Here is a 17,817-nt window from a genome sequence, read left to right as displayed (position 1 = left end):
TAGTCATTTCTGCCAACACAAAGGAGAATGGTTAATTTGTTTTATATCCTGAAAGCCTAAAACATAGCTAGTCAGTGATAGCTCTTTGGTGGCATGCATGTAATGCTAATGCAGTGTCATGGTTTTTGCTGTTCATTGGCACGACCGCAGATTCAAAGGAACATCTTGTATATAGTTTATTTGAAAATGTTTTCACATTCAAAGTTACAGAGTTTTTTTTCTGTCATCGCAGCTGTTGAAGTTTAATCTCATGTATGCAAATGCACAAACCTTAAAACAGGCATATTACTGTTTAAACAACTAGTATAAATAATGAATCGCTCCATTACCAAGAACATAAATAAATCTAGACAGGTAAGAGTTCTCTAGAGTTGAAAGTTTAGGTTATGCAAAAATTTCAACAGCTGTTATTTGTAGGTCCTTGTAGACTGAGAGGTGTGAATGATATGAACTGTGGAAGCCAACATTTAGGGAATGTATATGTTGTCACTTTGCCAAAAGACAGGATATTGCTAATGCTGCTTTTGCTTTGTCCAATTTTTGAATAAGGATTCATTTAATAATAAACTAATTGTTTTTAACATATCACTTTTATTTATTGAAATAAAGACTTTATAGATAATGTAATATTACTTACTAATAACATAGTAAAGAGTAAAAGATTTGTATTGTGATATGAACATTTTTTTTTACTAAACTCTCATTTCATTATGTTCATGAAATATCTGTGTGTGTGTGTACTACACACACACACACACACACATTCACTAAATGTATATATACATATGCACACACTAACAAAATAACAAAAAAACATGAAGCCAAACTAAGGTTAATGGAGTGTTGCTGGATGGCAGATCGTCTCAGAAATGGTTTCTTGTAAACCACCCAGAGTCATTCTGCGAGTGAGATGAACGGTATCCAATTTTGATAAATAAATAAAATGATCCTGATTCTATAGAACATTCCTCCCCTCCCCCCAAAAAATAAGTATGGCCCATACTTCCTTGTTTTTAACAAGTCCATGAAGATCTTCCATCATGAATTCTGTCATGAGTTCTCCTGGATTGATAGTAGCTAAATATTGGGTTAGGTATTACTTACTATAGTAGTTTGATTTTATGGGCTGATTGTATCCTACTGAAAATTGATACGGCAGTTCATAAATATGAGAAAATAAAATATGGTTTTCAAAGTCACATTTTGTGTTGCATTGTATACATGAAAACATCTCAACTTGATATCTGAATGTATTAGTACTTTTGTAGATTAGTTATGCTATCACAACTTTGAGGATAGAGTCTATAGCCACTACTTGCATCTTAAGTTTTAAAACTTTTTGTAACACATGCCAGGGCAGCTGGCACATAGCTAATTATTGCACACCCTTACTTCCAATAATTAGTATTATTTTATGTGTTTGCTTATGCACAAACAGAATTAATAGCATAATATTTGCCAGCAGATGTAATAGTTCATGCAAACCATCTTCATTCTGTGTTTTTTAAGGAAAAGGAAACAAGAAAATGCCAGACTTTGAGACATGGTACTTCTGGAATTCTTGATGATAATTCAAGGTTTAAAATGTTACTTGGGCAAAAGTTTGCAAGTTTGCTTGTATCTAAGTTAGGTTCTAGTTGATGTCGGTTCTCAACTGATATGGCCAATAGTCATAGATGTTTATAGCAGAACTCAAATATTTTTCCAACATGAAGGCTGCACTTTTTCCATCCCTATAATTGCTATAAATAGTCTTCATGTTCTAGCTACAGTTGGGCCTGGAATTTCTGTCATTAAGCAAAGCGTTCATAAAGTACACCTGATTTGCTTAATAATGGCAACCTAGGCAGTTCTGGTTGCCATCATTAAGTGTATGTCATACTTGTTAGACAAGGCAACTTCTTGCTGGCTCCCACAATAAAGTCAGTGGAGAAGTTGGCAGGAAGTTAAAAACCTCAGGTGGTGCCAGGTAGGGGAGCGAGTAAGAGGATACATGTAAAGGTCAGGAAGAGTGTTTGAGGACCTCTGTATACTGCTTGGGTTTTCAGTTCCAGAGTTGAGAGGTTTCTGAAATTTTTCTGCCCTGGGTCTGAAATTCTACCTTGGCTGAAAATCTTGCTTGGATTTTAGAACAGAGAATTTCAAATTCCAGAGCAGAAAGGTTTCAGAAGATTCTTGACACCGGGGCTGAAAATACTGCTTAGATTTTGGCAGAGTCTTTTCAGCCAGTAGTGATAGAGAAGCCTGTTAAGACCGCCTCTTACACAGAAGATAGAATGGCCCTCACACTCTTACAGAATGGTCATCTCTCTGAGAGGATTTAGCTGGAAGAGTCTCAAACAGGGAAAGCTTAACAACCAGGAGAGACAGCTGTCACTAGCCTCAGAAGATGAAGAGGCAGAGCTAATATTTCCTGCCAATGCAAGGTTATCCGTGAAGAGAGGATGGCTGAACAAAGGACCAAGGCAAGATTAATGGTCAGAAAGAACTCTTGCCCTACCACAGGAACAAATCAGGGTCATGCTGTTCAGTGGTGGGTTTCAAATATTTTTGGAACCTACTCTGTGGGTGTGGCCTCCTTTGTGGGAGTGGCTTGCCAGCCATGTGACTGGGTGGGAGTGGCTTGCTGGCCATGTGACCATTATTTAAAAAAAACTTTGGTGGGGATGTTGTCTTTGCATATAATTTGGCTTTTATTTTACTTGCGAGTACATATAGGTTCCTTCTGATAAAGACCCTTTTCATATTCTGAATTTGCAAAAGATGCCAATCTCTTGCAGGAACACGAGTCACGCAAGAGCTAAACAATCTTAGCATTAGTCCTGGTTTTCATGTGTCCCACTAAACCACAATAGGCTTGATTGGATTCCGGTTGAGTAATATAAACCCCAATTTGGGGTACCTAAAACACGATTTGCAATCTGTGGATTGATCCCAGGATCCCAAGTCCTGTAGGCCCCAAAGTTTCTTTTTTAATTATTTACCTATTTGAATTTATTAGCCGGCCAACCCCAATGGACTTTCCTGTCCAGTATCCCTCCCCCCCTCACTTCTTTCATCCACTGCATGTACACTATAGGCCCCGATCAAGGCAAGGAGCGAACCCATCCAGATATAGAACGTGGGAACACGGTGGAGCCTAAGGGGAAACTCCCTGTTTTGCAAAACCCTCGCTCCGTGGCATTTTCCGCCAAACCCTGTGGGGTAAATCCTCTCAAGCCGCTTCCCCCTGTGCGTTAGCCCCGTGGAAACCAGTCAACTCCGCAGCCTCAAAAAGAGAAGGGGGAGTGGAGCCTGACAAAAGCCTAACGGGCGGGAAACGATAGCACTGCAGCCAAACTGACCTGGAACAAGGAGCGATTGCTTCCTCCACCCGCTTCTTTGAATGGCAGGCCTTGGTGACGGTTAAGGCTCCTATCTTTAAACGCGGATCTTTCCTCACCACTTTATAAGGTTGGGCCCAGACTTGCTTTCTGAGCACGGGACGACGGGCGGTAGTTTGTGGGGAAGCCAGGTTAAGTCCTTTGCTAGCAGGCAGGTTCTAGGAAAACGGACAGTATTTTGTCCCTTCTGTCTCCCCGTTGCTCAGAAAAGCAACTCCGGGAAGGTCCTTTGGTGGCAGCAGGCATCCTAGAACCTGCCTGCTAGCAAAGAACCTTCCTAAAGTTGCTTTTCTGAGCAACGGGGAGACAGAAAGGACAAAATACCGTCGGGCTGGGACGGGTATATAGGGCCGGGGGTGGGGCAGGCTTACTTCCGGGTCCGGTGACCACCTGGTTCGCGAGAACCGGCGGGGACCAGCAGCAACCCACCCCTGATGCTGTTCCTATATGAAGGGGGGGCTGCCCACCACACAGATCTGTTGGCAGTAATTTTCTCATTGCCTTACCCACCCTGTTATTCAGTTTCTTATCTTGCCTTCTTAAGTAATGATTCTGAACCTTTGTACCACATTTGTTTGACCCTCTAATATCTTGTTTACAACTTGAATTCTCTTTTGTCTCTAATTTAAGCTGTTTGAGTTTTGGTGGGCTGGGTATTAGGGGTGTGAGAGACTACGGTTGTTGTTCCGTTGTTTTTGCCATTAGGATTGAAAACCATTTTAGTAAAGATACAAGACAACTCTGTGCCTGATTTCTGTAGGCCAGGCCAGGACAAAGCCTTTTGCAGTGACTTGCAGCCTTCCCTCCTAGCTTCAACTTCAGGCACAAATTGTAAATCCCTTCATTTAGCACTATTATAACTTTGAATAGTCGCTAAATGAATGGTTGTAAGTTAAGGATTATCTGTACCAATATTTTGTAAAGTTGGGAACTCCTGAACCTGGTCAAGAGAATGTGTGTATGTATTTTTATGTTACAAATTAGGCAAGTTCTATTAATAAGTGGATGCCTTTGCCTTATATTGAAATTAATCCATTTCCCTTCGAGTGAGAGGCTCTTAGAGTTCTGAATTCTTAGAATTCTAAATTAGTCCATTTCACTTCAAGTGAGCAGTTCTTGGAGCCTAGTAGGAGTACCGAATTACAGAATTACAGCCAACTATTTAGTAGCAGAGGATTCAGTGCCAAACCTCAGTCTATCATATTTCTTTTCTTTTCAGTATTAACTTTTTAATAATACTTTTTGCCTTTTTAAAAAAATGGGTATATTTTGTGCAAGTAGTTTTCTGTAAACTTTTGGGTTTCCCTAAAAATGTTCATTCTTTGTTGTCTTACTGTGATGTATCATTTGGTATCATTTGTTTACAATCCTACTAACAAATCAATCCTAAATACTTTCTTGGAATAAATTATGAAGTGAAGAAGAAAACTTTTTGAAGTCTATTAGAGAAATAACCAGAGAAAAATAGCCATTAAATGCAATCTCTGATTTCAAGATAGCATTAGGCTTTTTTCTTTTTCTGTTTTTTTTTAATGTAATACAATTATTACATTATGAAAGCGCTTAAAAAAAACTTCTTCTTGGCTACTATAAGTGGAGGCTTATCAGATCCAGGCCACAAAAATATGTATGAATTCTTGCTTGGTTTCTTGGATTTCTATACTGCTCATTCAAATCAACTCTAAGCAATGTACAGTATTTCCCTAAGTACAAGTAGTTCTTCAGTTACTTCCAGTTGTGCAATGTGTGTTCAACATTACAGTGTGACTAAAGAAATGGACTTCCAACTGATACTTGTACTTATGACCATAGCTGTTTTCCTGAGGAAGGACACAAGAAACCATTAGAACATCCAAGTCCAGGAGTACCTGCATTTGACACACTAAATGGAATTTTGCAAAAACTTTCCTGTCTGTGTCCTTCATCTGCTGTTCTAGTGGGAGTTGTGAGTCCAAAAAGACACCCCCCCCCCAATACTGCAGACCTGAGATTAGCACAGGAATGCAACCTCCTCCGGATGCAAATATGGTCTTTTACTGAAAATAGCTGGCTTCTATATAGAAAGACTTACTGTGATTCCATCTAAATCTGTTTCTCTCCCTATAGACCCCAAAAGTCACTCTCTTTTTCAAACATGGAAGTGGAAGCTTGCAAATCAGTCTTTCACAGAGTGACACCTGTGGTCTATTAAAGCCATTTCTGACAGCAAGCTCTACATACATTGTAACTTCTGACAGCAAGCTCTACATACATTCTCAGAAGTTCTAGCATCGTGATAAACTTGAAAGTTGGAATTCCAAACACTAAAGTACACAACATTGATTGTAGAGATGAAAGATTCCACTAAGATCATCTAATTAGAGTTATTTAATCTAGAGTTTGCAGGAAGCCAATTAAATTGTCCACAAAAGATTGCTTTCCAGGCTCCTCATAAAAATATGGAGAACCCACAATTTCCAGAGTTTTCTATAGGACGCTTATAAATGCTGGGAATTTAAAGTGGGAATGTCTGCATGTAGCATATATGTTTTATCACTGCACTACAGTCCATCTAAAAGTATCAGTACTGAAGTTTTTGTCAAAAGTAGCATCTTTTTTTTTGGCTTGGAAAGATGGTTTAATGGCATCTTGATGACATAACGCAAGTTATGCCCCTTTCCATGTTTATACACTGTCACTACACATGTACAAGAAGAGTTAGAGCTTATGTTACAGTGAACCTACCATCGTTACCTCTGTTCTCTTTCTTGGGGACTTCAAGGACATGTCTATCTAGTTTTCTTCCTTCTGAAATACTGTTTCATCTCCCCAGTCTAACCTACTGCCTTGGTAATTCCTGCAGGTCTTCTAAATGCTACCCCTACCTGGTTTCTGAACCTTGTCAAGGTTGTTATCTGTTGAGTTTTTTTCTTAAAAAAAGACAAAATAATTCAAGGCAGACATAAGTGCTTTCTCTCATTCCATACATACATACATGCTTCAGTACCGAGGCTCTTCTCTTATAATCATCTTTATGCAGATCATAATACTGTACTTGAACGTTCAGCTGTCCTCCATAAGTCAGCCTTTCTTAAAGTGGAGTCTTTCAGACATAGGGATTTCAGTCTCAGAATTACAGTGTACTTGTTGGTAATTCATTCTGGAAGAGGCAACAAATACTAAAAGTACTGACTTACCATGTGACCTGCTATTTCGGCTGGAAGAAATAGTGGGTCATGAGGCAGCTAGTATCAGCCTCCTTGCGCGCTGACTACTGGGAAACAGACAAATGCCAATACAAGATTTCTGCTTCAAAACACATCGAATACCGAATTCGATGAGTTTTGAAGCAGTCGAGTGCTGAGGTATGACTGTACCACATAGAATTGCCGAGAATTCTGTGAGCTGAAATTTTCATGTCTGGAGCAAATTATAGAAGACAGTAATAGCTAGTTTTATAATTTGTGGGAGATAATCTAAGTGCTTTTTCTTTTTGATATTGATTTTAAAATACCAAATAAAGGCTCTTGCTACTTTTATAAGAATTTTTAAATTAATTTCTATTTGATTATTTAACCTCCCGTTCTCCTTTTCTCCCTTTTAACATTGCTTTGAATATTGTCATGGAAAGGCAGGATGGACATAAGTTAGAAATAGATAAATGCCATATGGATAAAATAAAGATTATATTGGTATTAACTCTGTAGAAGAAGTGAAAGTATACAGAGGCTCAGGAAAGAAAACACAAACTGGATCTGTAAGCTAAAATCAATTCTGCGTTTTGTTTTCTGAAATCTGCAATTTTAATGATGAAATATTTTTTATCAACACTGTAGAAAAGGATACAATTCAACAGTGTTTTTACAATTCAGCTTTCCCTATGTTTTAGTTCTAATCAAAATGTATTGTATTAATTTGATATAAATTATTCTTCTCTGCTTTCAGTATATTAACATTTTAGACAGATTGCTTTCATTTATTTTGCTGATTCCTGTTATCATAGAAATCAGCTGCAATTTATTAAAAGTTAAAGGCTTTGTGATATCAGTAATATTACCTTGCCATGTATATGCTTGGTTAAGCATTGCTAATTAATGCCATCTTATAAAAACTGTTCTCTGTGAATATATATTTCAACATGTTGTTCATTTTAAGGTATTTTGAAAAGTTGAATAGATGGAAATTTTTCTTTCATGGAATAATGTTTTGTTTGCTTCTTTCTATTAACTTTCTTTATAACCGTGGACATGTGACATGGGAATCATAAAATTACTTAAATTTATTAATATCTATTCTCTTAGAAATAGACAGGAATCCTTTAAAAAACCATTTGCTTGCCTGATTTATGCAGTGCCATGCCCATAAATAAGATTATTTTCAGGGGGGTTTTTTTGAGAGAGAGATTGGATTTATGTGTGTTCCTGTTGTGTTGCTTTCACAGCCAGAAGCAGTGAAATAATCAATCACACAGTAATGTCATGGATAATGATTATGTTTCTGGGAGCACTTTTAACTGCAGGTGTTTTCAGTACTGTTCTTGAGTGTATTTAAGCAGTGATATTTACAGCTCGAGCTGTGAAATAGTTTTTGGAATGTCTCCTCATTTTCAGGAAGTATTTTTATTTGTTATAATGTTTTATTGACATTTACCATCTGTTGGCAAGAAAGTATGTGTTTCACCGTGGAACTTAATGCTGATCCTCATTCATTAGCTTTCATTTTTTTAAAGCTATCTTTTTCCTAAACAAAAGATTAACAACAGATGTGGAGTCTACAAATAGATGTGTGTAATTGTTATCTAGACAGTATATTTAATACTTGGAAAGTAAACTACAAGAATCTTGTCCTGGAAATGACTCAGAATGTTGTACCTGTTAACCAGATTACCATTTCTGTTTAAAGTACTGAGATTATTCTGTGGAAAAATAATAAAATTCCCCTTTCCCTTTATTTTTTAAGTAATAAATTATTATATAAATAATTAAAATGAAAAAAAAAGAAAGCTTTTTTTTTTGTAAACCACAAGACAGTAAGAAATAATATAGACATCTGCTATTTTCCAGTTAGGGAAGACTGTTTTGGAGAAATCTAGTTGTTGTTGTTGTTGTTGTTGTTGTTGTTGAAGTTGTTAACCATCTTCTTCCAAATCCAAACATCTTTCCAAGGGGGATCAAAACAGTAGGAATAACCAAATTTCTTCAGTTTATGTTATCAAGGCTTGATCAGAAGAGGTCAGAATATTTGGCCTTTGCAAACCACTCCGGAAATCTCTTGAATCTTCAATTTACTAGCAGTCTCGGTCAGTATCTTCTGTAGAGGCACACAGAGGCTCAATAGAATGGGAAAAGCTCTGCCAAGGCTTCCAGAGAAGCTCATTGACTCGGCATTTTGAACATCAGGGTTGCAGTTGTGGCTTGGTTTGTGTTGTAATTTACATCATGATGTTCAGTTCTGTGCACATTGAGTCTCATAAAATACATCTAAAACCCCTGTTACATCTTTAGCAGATGTAATATCCTTTTAGTTACAGGGTGGCCTTAGATATTTCTTTTATATTTATTAGATCTCGTATTCTTCCAGCAGTTTAAAGATAGCATACCAAACTTTCCTTTTGAAGACTTCCATATAGCCTGGAATTATGCAATTTACAGGTCACTTTAAAATCTTTGTCTGTCATATTCTCTTTTCTCAAGGCCTTTTTTCAGGACTATTTTTTGGAGTCCTAATAGTCAGCTATGCCCTCAGAAACCTGAAATATGAATAAATATGGTTCATTTGCTACACATTTCCATTTTCCAGATTCAAAATTCCTGCATAAGTTACTTTGTTTCCCATATGTGAATCAGTTCACCTCAACCAGTCTGATTTTCAGACATATAACATTTATAATACATATAACACATAACACTGTTACTTTCAAGATTAACATTATGTAAAGCAGGGTTCCCCTACCCCAGGGCTGTGCATCAGTCTGTGGCCTGTTAGAAATTAGGCTGTACAAGTAGAGGGCGAGTGAAGCTTCATCTGCACATGCACAGGATCTAGGTTGTATATGAAACCACCCCCCTCCCCTCATCTGTGGAAGACAACTCTTCTTCCGAATCTGGTTCCTGATGCCAGAAACGTTGGGGGCTGCTGATATAAAACACAGAAAAGGAATGCAAATGAATAAGAGAAATAAATCAAAGACATGAGATAAGATAAACGTATAAAACTCACATCGTTACAGCGGTGTCATGTGATATATCAGGACTTTTTCCCCCTTCGCTAAACTGGGTGTGCCAATGGCTAACATGTGACACATCCAACCTGTGGTCTGGGAGTTTGACAGCCCTGGTCTACACCATTCCACTAACCCCCCCCCCCAATCTTTCTACTCTTGTAAATCATCTTTGCTTCTTCCACATCTACACACCATTTCCTGCATTGCCTTTAGTTCTTTAAAATTTTCACCTTTCTCTTTTTGATGTTATTTAGTCCATGCACCAATTATATTTCTCGGTCTTGATTTGTTCCTCCTTCCTTCAATATTTCTTTTGAAATTCAGTCTACATTCATTTCTTTTGCATGACCAGACTATGTACTATTGTGTTGATCATGGACATTTATTCAATTTGCATTAATTCAGCATTTTCATTCTTGCCATCATTTTGGGGGGGTTTATTTTTAAACATTCATTTACTGCAGCTCCACTGCATTCAGTGTGCTTTTGCATGATATACTCAACTCTTGTTTTCACACAACAAAGTAGAGGGAAGCATATTGGCCTACATAGCCACTTTAGCTTCTGCATAAGTGAAAAGATCCATTTAAACAAGTAACATATGTTTTGTTTAAACTAACTGAAGAGTGTAGTGCTAAAGTGTTACAGCCCTGTAGAATTTAGCTATACGCTCTTTTCAGTTGCCTAGGTCAAGAGTTCACTTTGCATACCTGTCTATGTATAGACTTTATGACCATTGTATAAATCAGCCAATGAAGGGAGAGAATGGTCTTATCCCACAGTGCTATCTTTCAGATAAAAGTCTGAAAAAGAAATTATCAGTCAATTGTGTTTGGAATACTTTGATGGGTTAATGTATCGACCCTTTTGGTTTGAGGAATCTTTTTTTGTACCGATTTTCAAAGATTTATTGACTTGACCCTGTGTTCAATTCTTTCAGTTCAGTTCTTGCAGGCTAGCATTCAAGTCACTTTATACAGTATTTAAGTATTTGGCATTAGTCTAACAAGTATGCTAGACAGTTTGTGTTATTTATAATTATTTATGGCTAAATTTCAGTTATTAATAGTGTAGCTTTTATATTACACGTACTGTTCTTTGCATCTCATTATGCTCTAATTTGTTTGTATGAAAGAACAATGACTAAATCATTGCATTGCTGCAGGTGTAATGAGAATAATGCTTCATTAGGACATGATCTTGCAATGTCCTGAAGTTAGTATGTTCTGATAAGAAATAATTACATATTTTAAACTTTAATTTGAGATGAATTTTAATATTTTGGAGCGTACACTTCTGAATTTTATAAATTCAATATGTCAAAATTGGCAGCTGCATCACAAAACTTAATTTTCCATGCCCTTCTTATTCTGTGATTCTGATTAATTTTTCCATGTCTTTAATCTAGCTTTTCCCAGCCTTGGTGGTCTCCAGCTTCTATATTCTTGGCAGGGGTATGCTTTTTGGGGAGCTCTGAAGTTGAAATGGACACAACTAGAAGTCAGAAAAGTCTACTGTGCTTTTAGTTTTCCCTTCTAGTAGAGTTAATTTATATATTCTTTCCTCCTTACGAATAAGAATATTCAAATTGTTTTGGCACCTATTGTTTCTTTTATGAGTAAAACACTTTTGCAGGCAGTATTTTGACTAATAAGCGATCTGCACAATTCCATGGTTATGTTGCCATTATTTCTTGTTATATTGATTCTTAGAAAAACATCGGTTTCTGTATGTAATAACTAGAGTTGTACATATTTTTTCTTGTGCTTTCTATATGTACCAATTAAAATAGATGTTGTAAATGAAATTACAAATTAAAATTATAGTTGGAATAGGGATACTGTATCCGGATTGCAGGAATCTTAATAACCAATAGATGACAAAAAAGAGGCACAGAAACCTTATGAAATGAGTACTGGTCACTCAGAATATAAGGCAATAGAATACCAACATCAATCATATTTAAAGCACTTTAAAGAACTTTCATATCTTGCACTGCTTATATAAAAGGAAATGCTTCTTTCTTGAATAAGGCTATTATACTTATTGTTGATTTTGCATAGATAAACCTTGATTTGTGATTAATTGAATCAAAACTAAATTTACATGGAAATTTTACTTCAAAAATATAATTTTATTGAATCTATAATTTACACAAAGCAAAGATATTTCAAATTTAACATTGTTTATTCATAAATATTATGAATATTATATATGTAGTTTTTATGTATATATGCATAAAGAACTCTGACAAATTGAAATACAAAAAAGTTAAGTATTAAAAGTGGAAACGGGGGGACATAACTAAGGCAGAATATCAGTAAATAGCCCGAGCCTATAAAGATGAAGTAAAGCTCACAATGAAGAAAAGCTTGCCACAAAAGTAAAAAAATAAAAAAAGCTGCTTCCAACATGTTAAAAACAAGAAAAAGGTTAAGGAAACAATTGGTCAATTGCTGGGAGAAAGTGGCAAGAAGGTGACAAGCAACAGGGAGAAAGCAGAACTAGTTAACACATTTTTTGTATCTGTCTTTACACAAAGGGATAAAACAGTCCAACCTATCAAAAACAGCACCACAAAAATCAGATTAGGAACACAAGTTGAATAGGGAAGAAAATGGTAAGTGAGCACCTGTCTACCCTAGACAAGTTCAAATCACCAGGACTGGACGGATTAACCCCAGGGTTCTGAAGGAACTGGCTGATGAGATCTCAGAACCACTGAACTATATCTTTCAGAGATCCTGGAGCACTGGGGAACTGCCAGAGGACTGGAAAAGAGCTGATGTGGTTCCCATCTTCAAAAAAGTAAAAAAAAAAAAAATAGATCCAGGAAACTATAGACCAATCGGTCTGACCTCAGTACCAGGAAAGATTTTAGAAAAGATAATCAAGCAACGAATTAGCGAACACTTAGAAGTAAACAAAGTAATAGCCAAAAGCAAAAATGGGTTTGTCAAAAACAGATCATGCCAGACTAATCTTATTGCATTCTTTGACAAAGTGACAAAATTAGTGGACCAGAGGAATGCCGTCGATATAGTTTACTCAGACTTCAGTAAGGTATTTGATAAAGTAGACCATAACCTACTACTAGATAAAGTAGAAGAATGTGGGTTGGACAGCATCACCACCAGATGGATTCGTAACTGGCTGACCAACCGCATTCAACGTGTAGTCCTCAATGGAACTGCATTTACATGGAGAGAAGTATGCAGTGGAGTACCCCACGGCTCTGTTTTAGGCCCAATATTCTTCAACATCTTCATTAATGATTTGGATGAGGAAATAAATGGGGAACTCATCAAATTTGGAGATGACACCAAGCTGGCAGGAATAGCCAACACTCCAGAAGACAGACTTAAGATACAGAAGGATCTTGACAAACTTGAATATTGGGCACTATCTAATAAAAGGAAATTCAATGATGAAAAGAGTAAGGTGCTATATTTAGGCAAAAAAATGAAATGCACAGGTATAGTATAGGTGGTACCTTGCTCAATAGTAGTAACTGTGAGAGGGATCTTGGAGTCCTAGTGGACAACCATGAAAATATGAGCCAGCAGTGTCAGCAGCTGCCAAAAAAGCCAACACATTTCTAGGCTACATAAACAGAGGGATAGAATCAAGATCACGTGAAGTGTTAATATTACTTTATAATGCCTTGGTAAGGCCACACTTGGAATACTGCATTCAGTTTTGGTCGTCACAATGTAGAAAAGATGTGGAGACTCTAGAAAGTGTGCAGAGAAGAGCAACAAAGATGATTAGGGGACTGGAGACTAAAACACACGAAGAATGGTTGCCGGAACTGAGTATGTCTAGTTTAATGAAAAGAAGGATTAGGGGAGACATGATAGCAGTGTTCCAATATCTCAGGGGTTGCCACAAAGAAGAGAGAGTCAAACTATTCTCCGAGGAACCTGAGGGTAGAACCTGAGGGTAGAGAAATTTCCTGACAGTTAGAACAATTAATCAGTGGAACAGCTTGCCTTCAGAAGTTGTGAATGCCCCAACACTGGAAGTCTTTAAGAAGATGTTGGATAGCCATTTGTCTGGAACAGTATAGGGTTTCCTGCCTAGACAGGGGGTTGGACTAGAAGACCTCCAAGGTCCCTTCCAACTCTGCTATTGTATTGTATTGTATTTATGGCATATAATTATCTGCTTATAAGTAACATACAGTATGCATGCAGCTGTTTTTTAACAGAAATAAATATACTGAACTCAAGAATTGGACAAAGACTTTAAACAATATTAAAATAAAAATCTTGAAGATTTTGTCTCTTTCTGTTTTGATTTGAGGGAGTGGAATGAGACAGGGAGAAAGACTCACAAACACACACAAAAATGGCTCTTTTGTGTATTCCTCTATTGTTTATTTGACTTTAGGATTTTTATTTCCATCTAAATCAAGAAATTGTCTTAGATGGCAAGCTAAAATACCAGCAAGAAGTTGTATTTTTACCTCTATCAGCGAAGCCATTTATTACTCTATTTTAATTTACTAACTGAAAGTTACATTTAAGTATTTTGATCCAGCCAGATGATTTAAAGCTTTGAGATATTAAACTTCATCAGTTTCACATCATACCTTAAATACATCTTGCATCCCAGGCAATGAATTTGGCACAACTAAAGACCATTGGCCAGTTTCTTACATGTTCTCAATCTACACTGCACTGAACTCTTGGGGCATAATTTAGTGCTCACTTGAGAATGGAAATTCGATCTTTTCGCTTTTTCTTTTAAAGATATGGTTAAAAGTATTATCAAACCTCCAATTAATATGTACCTGGTTTGGTTTCATCAATAATATGTTTTTGGAATCTTTTTAATGTAAAAAGTAAAAGCCAAATAACATTTTGAGATATTGCTGCTGACATATAGAAGGAAGTTCTGATCCAAAATAATTTTATAAAAACATCTTAGAAGCAGTGAATCAAAAATGTTTCTCCCCCACCACCTCTGAGTATAGTGCAAAATCTTTCCAAGATGTCTCTGTGTTAATGTCCATTGGGACTTGTACAGTAGAGAGCACACATTGGTTGAAGGAATTCACGAGTTACAACTGATGGAGCTAATGAGTTCTAATTTTCTAATCATATCCTCTTTTGAAACTTTTTTTTTTAAACATTTTATTTATTTCATTTTCATTTTCATTTTATACAATCACTTATATACTGTGCGTAACAAAAAACAAAAAAAGGAAAAAATCCACCATAAAAAAAAAACCCAACATGACACTTCAATCCCCCATACACCCTTTCTTCTCCCCCTCCAACTTTCATTTCTCCCCTCCAGCATTCCCCTCTTCTACTTCCCTTCCCCCTCAGACATCTCCCCCTCCCTCCATCTCACCCTCCTTACATTCCCCTCTCGCTCCCTCTTTACTTCTCCCTCTTCTTTCCCTCTTCTCCTCACTTTGGTGTATCCCTACAATTAATCTATTCAGTTTATTTTTTAGAAAATAAAAGAGAAAAAGAAAAAAAAGAAAAACGAGCCGCAGTATACAAGTGAATTCTTATTGTTCTAAGAATTGGAACTGTAATTCCACCCTCCCCCCTCCCCCCTATAATCCCCCTCCCTAACCCCCTTACGGCTTCCCAGGTCCCATACCCGGCATAGTTCTTTAACAAGCACTTGAGTATAATAAAGCCAGCTAACTTTAAAGTTAAAAAAATAAAAGAAAAACAAAAAAAAGGGAATAGTAAAAAATAGAAAAGAAAAAAAACACACACAGAAAAAGAAAAAAAAAAAAAAAGAAAAACAAGAAAGATCAATAAACCCACTACATTAACACAGCTTCCCATCATCTGTAAATCTTAAACAATGTAGCTCATTCCAAATTTCGGTTATTTTACTACTTGCAGGGTTTCAAACTGTGTTAGAGCCAGGTAAGTTAATCAATTAGGATTCCCCAACTAAAAGTCTCATTGCTTTATCTATCTATTCAGACCTTTAATTTATCTCTTTTTTATCCGAATATCCAAACCTTTCTATAAAACCATTAAACTCAAGTACTTCTTTCATTTTTCATTTCCAACACCTCCCATTCTATCCTTACCCACATCCACATGTAAATTTTTTTACCTTCCACCCTGCCTTTATCCATATCCACATATATATTTTATCCGCGTCCATTGCTCCTCACATATTTACTCCACCTTCCTGGAGACTCTCTGACTAATCTTTCTTAACCTTATATTGAAATAGCAACTGATACAAACATCAGCTTGCATTCTAGCCCCAAGTAGTCTAGTTAAGCTTTCGCTACCCTTCCCTCTCCCACGCGCCTCCCAACTCCGTTCGTCCCAGACCACAACTCAAAAAGATCGCGATCTCCGCTCTCCTCGCCTAGGAAAATAATTCATGCGCAATTTGAGTTAGAGTTCAAACAAATCTTATATACAATATGTGTCCACAATCAGCAACGCTTCTTTCAGTCTCCATGTCTCATCATCGATATACAACTTTTCCATTTTATCCCAGGCAGAAATCATAAAGTTTTAAGAACATCGCTAAGTCTTTATTCTTTACTCTTCTGCCCTTCCGGAAGGGGAAAGCAACACCCTCCACCTTGTAGCCACGTGTCTCGCTGCTTGTCTTCTCCTTCTCCTTGTCTCTCTCCAGGTCCGGATGAATCAGGAAGTCCCGCCTTCAGGGTCTTGTAATAAAATTCTCGGGCTTCACAGACAGAATTAATGCGGTGTTTTTGATTGCCAAATGTAACTGTAATGCCAGCTGGGACTTCCCATTTGTATGGAATCTGAGAATTTCTGAGTTCTTCAGTTAAGAAAATGTAATCTCTCCTTGCTCTTAATATTTGAGATGGTATCTCTTTAAAAACAATCAAGTCCTGTCCATCAATTCTCAACCTCTTGTTGTAAAGCTTCTGTATTATCACATTTCTGGATTCCCTTGTGGTAAAGTATATAATTATGTCCCTCGGAAGCTGTCGCTGTTTTGCTACCCACGAATTCTGGCGGTAAATTTTTTGAATCTGCCAATCAAAGTTAAGTCCCGGACTTCCCACCGAGTGGCTAAGAGCCTCAAAGAAGATCTGTTTCAAATTCTCCTGTTCGTTTTCACGCAGTCCTCTAACTCTTATTGCGAAGGCAGTCTTATTATAATTTATCATGACAAGTTGTTTTTGAGCATTTTCAATTTCCTGTTGTAACGTTTGAATTTTGGATGTCAAATTAAAGTTAGTTTCTTCCAAAAGTTCCAATTTATCCTCCGTTTCAGCAATATAATCTGTCATGACTGTCATTACTCCGATCATATCCTCCTTTGCTTGAGCAATTTTAGCATCAAATTGATCATATAAATCCGATATCAGTTGATTAATTTCCTGTCTGAAATTATTAAGCGTTTTGAGAAGAAATTCTTGTGTTAACAAATCTCCAGTGGAGGACGTAGGAGGCAAGGGTAGCGGCTTCATAGCAGTTTTTTGAGATATGTTATTAAGGAAGCGCTTCTGCTTAGATTTGGGAGCCATTCCAGAATAAAAATAAAAGACAAGCAATCAGGCTAGCCAAGAATCAAAGTCTCTGCTCCCCTCAGTTAATCTTTTAACAGTTAATACGGAGAAGCCTTCAGGAGAGTAGGGCTGACTAAGTACGTCACATCGAACACAAAAGCTATAAGATCGCCATCTTGTGACGCAGCTAGAAAAGGGAGCCTTTTGCAAAGTTGAAGCTGGTATTTTAGATAGTAATAGAAGAGATTCCTCAGGAATGGTCCCCGCCCGGATTGATTTTTAAATAGCTTAGCTTTGTCCTGGGGGGGGCAATCTGCCTAGGGCTGCAAAAAAGGCAGCTGCAGAGAACTGGCTGGAGTAAAAGCTCAGCTAATGTTGAACCTCTTCTCCATTCACAGCAAAAAAAAAGCTATGAATTACAAAGAGATCCTAACGACTGACCTTCTCCCTGCCCCTTTCTGCCAGAAAGGGGAGATATCTATAGATCTTATAAGATATACAGACCAGAACCCTGAGAGGAGCCCTGTTGAGCTCCCGACGGCGGCAGGCTCCTCCCCCCGAAGCCCTCTTTTGAAACTTTTTAATCAATGTTAACCATTTGTATTACATGTATATAACTTGCCTCCTGAAAAAGCATCTTTGGGACAACCTTGATCTGGATGACTGAGAATCTCCATAAACTGTAAATGGGAACAAATGCAAAGTTATACTGGGGAGAAAAGTGGTTTATAGAAAAAAAAGATAAACTT

General features: G+C 37.1%; 1 protein-coding gene across 1 annotated transcript in view; it reads left to right on the top strand.

Annotated features, from left to right (window-relative positions):
• The window catches only part of ROR2 (receptor tyrosine kinase like orphan receptor 2), a 138,037-nt gene that overhangs the window by 72,383 nt on the left and 47,837 nt on the right, over positions 1-17,817 (top strand). The gene's annotated exons all lie outside the window — the stretch shown is intronic.

The sequence above is a fragment of the Thamnophis elegans genome, chromosome 3 (assembly GCF_009769535.1).
Source record: "Thamnophis elegans isolate rThaEle1 chromosome 3, rThaEle1.pri, whole genome shotgun sequence".
Taxonomy (NCBI): Eukaryota; Metazoa; Chordata; class Lepidosauria; order Squamata; family Colubridae; genus Thamnophis; species Thamnophis elegans.
The sequence above is the reverse complement of the archived record's forward strand: the minus strand, read 5'-3'. Positions and strand labels throughout refer to the sequence as shown.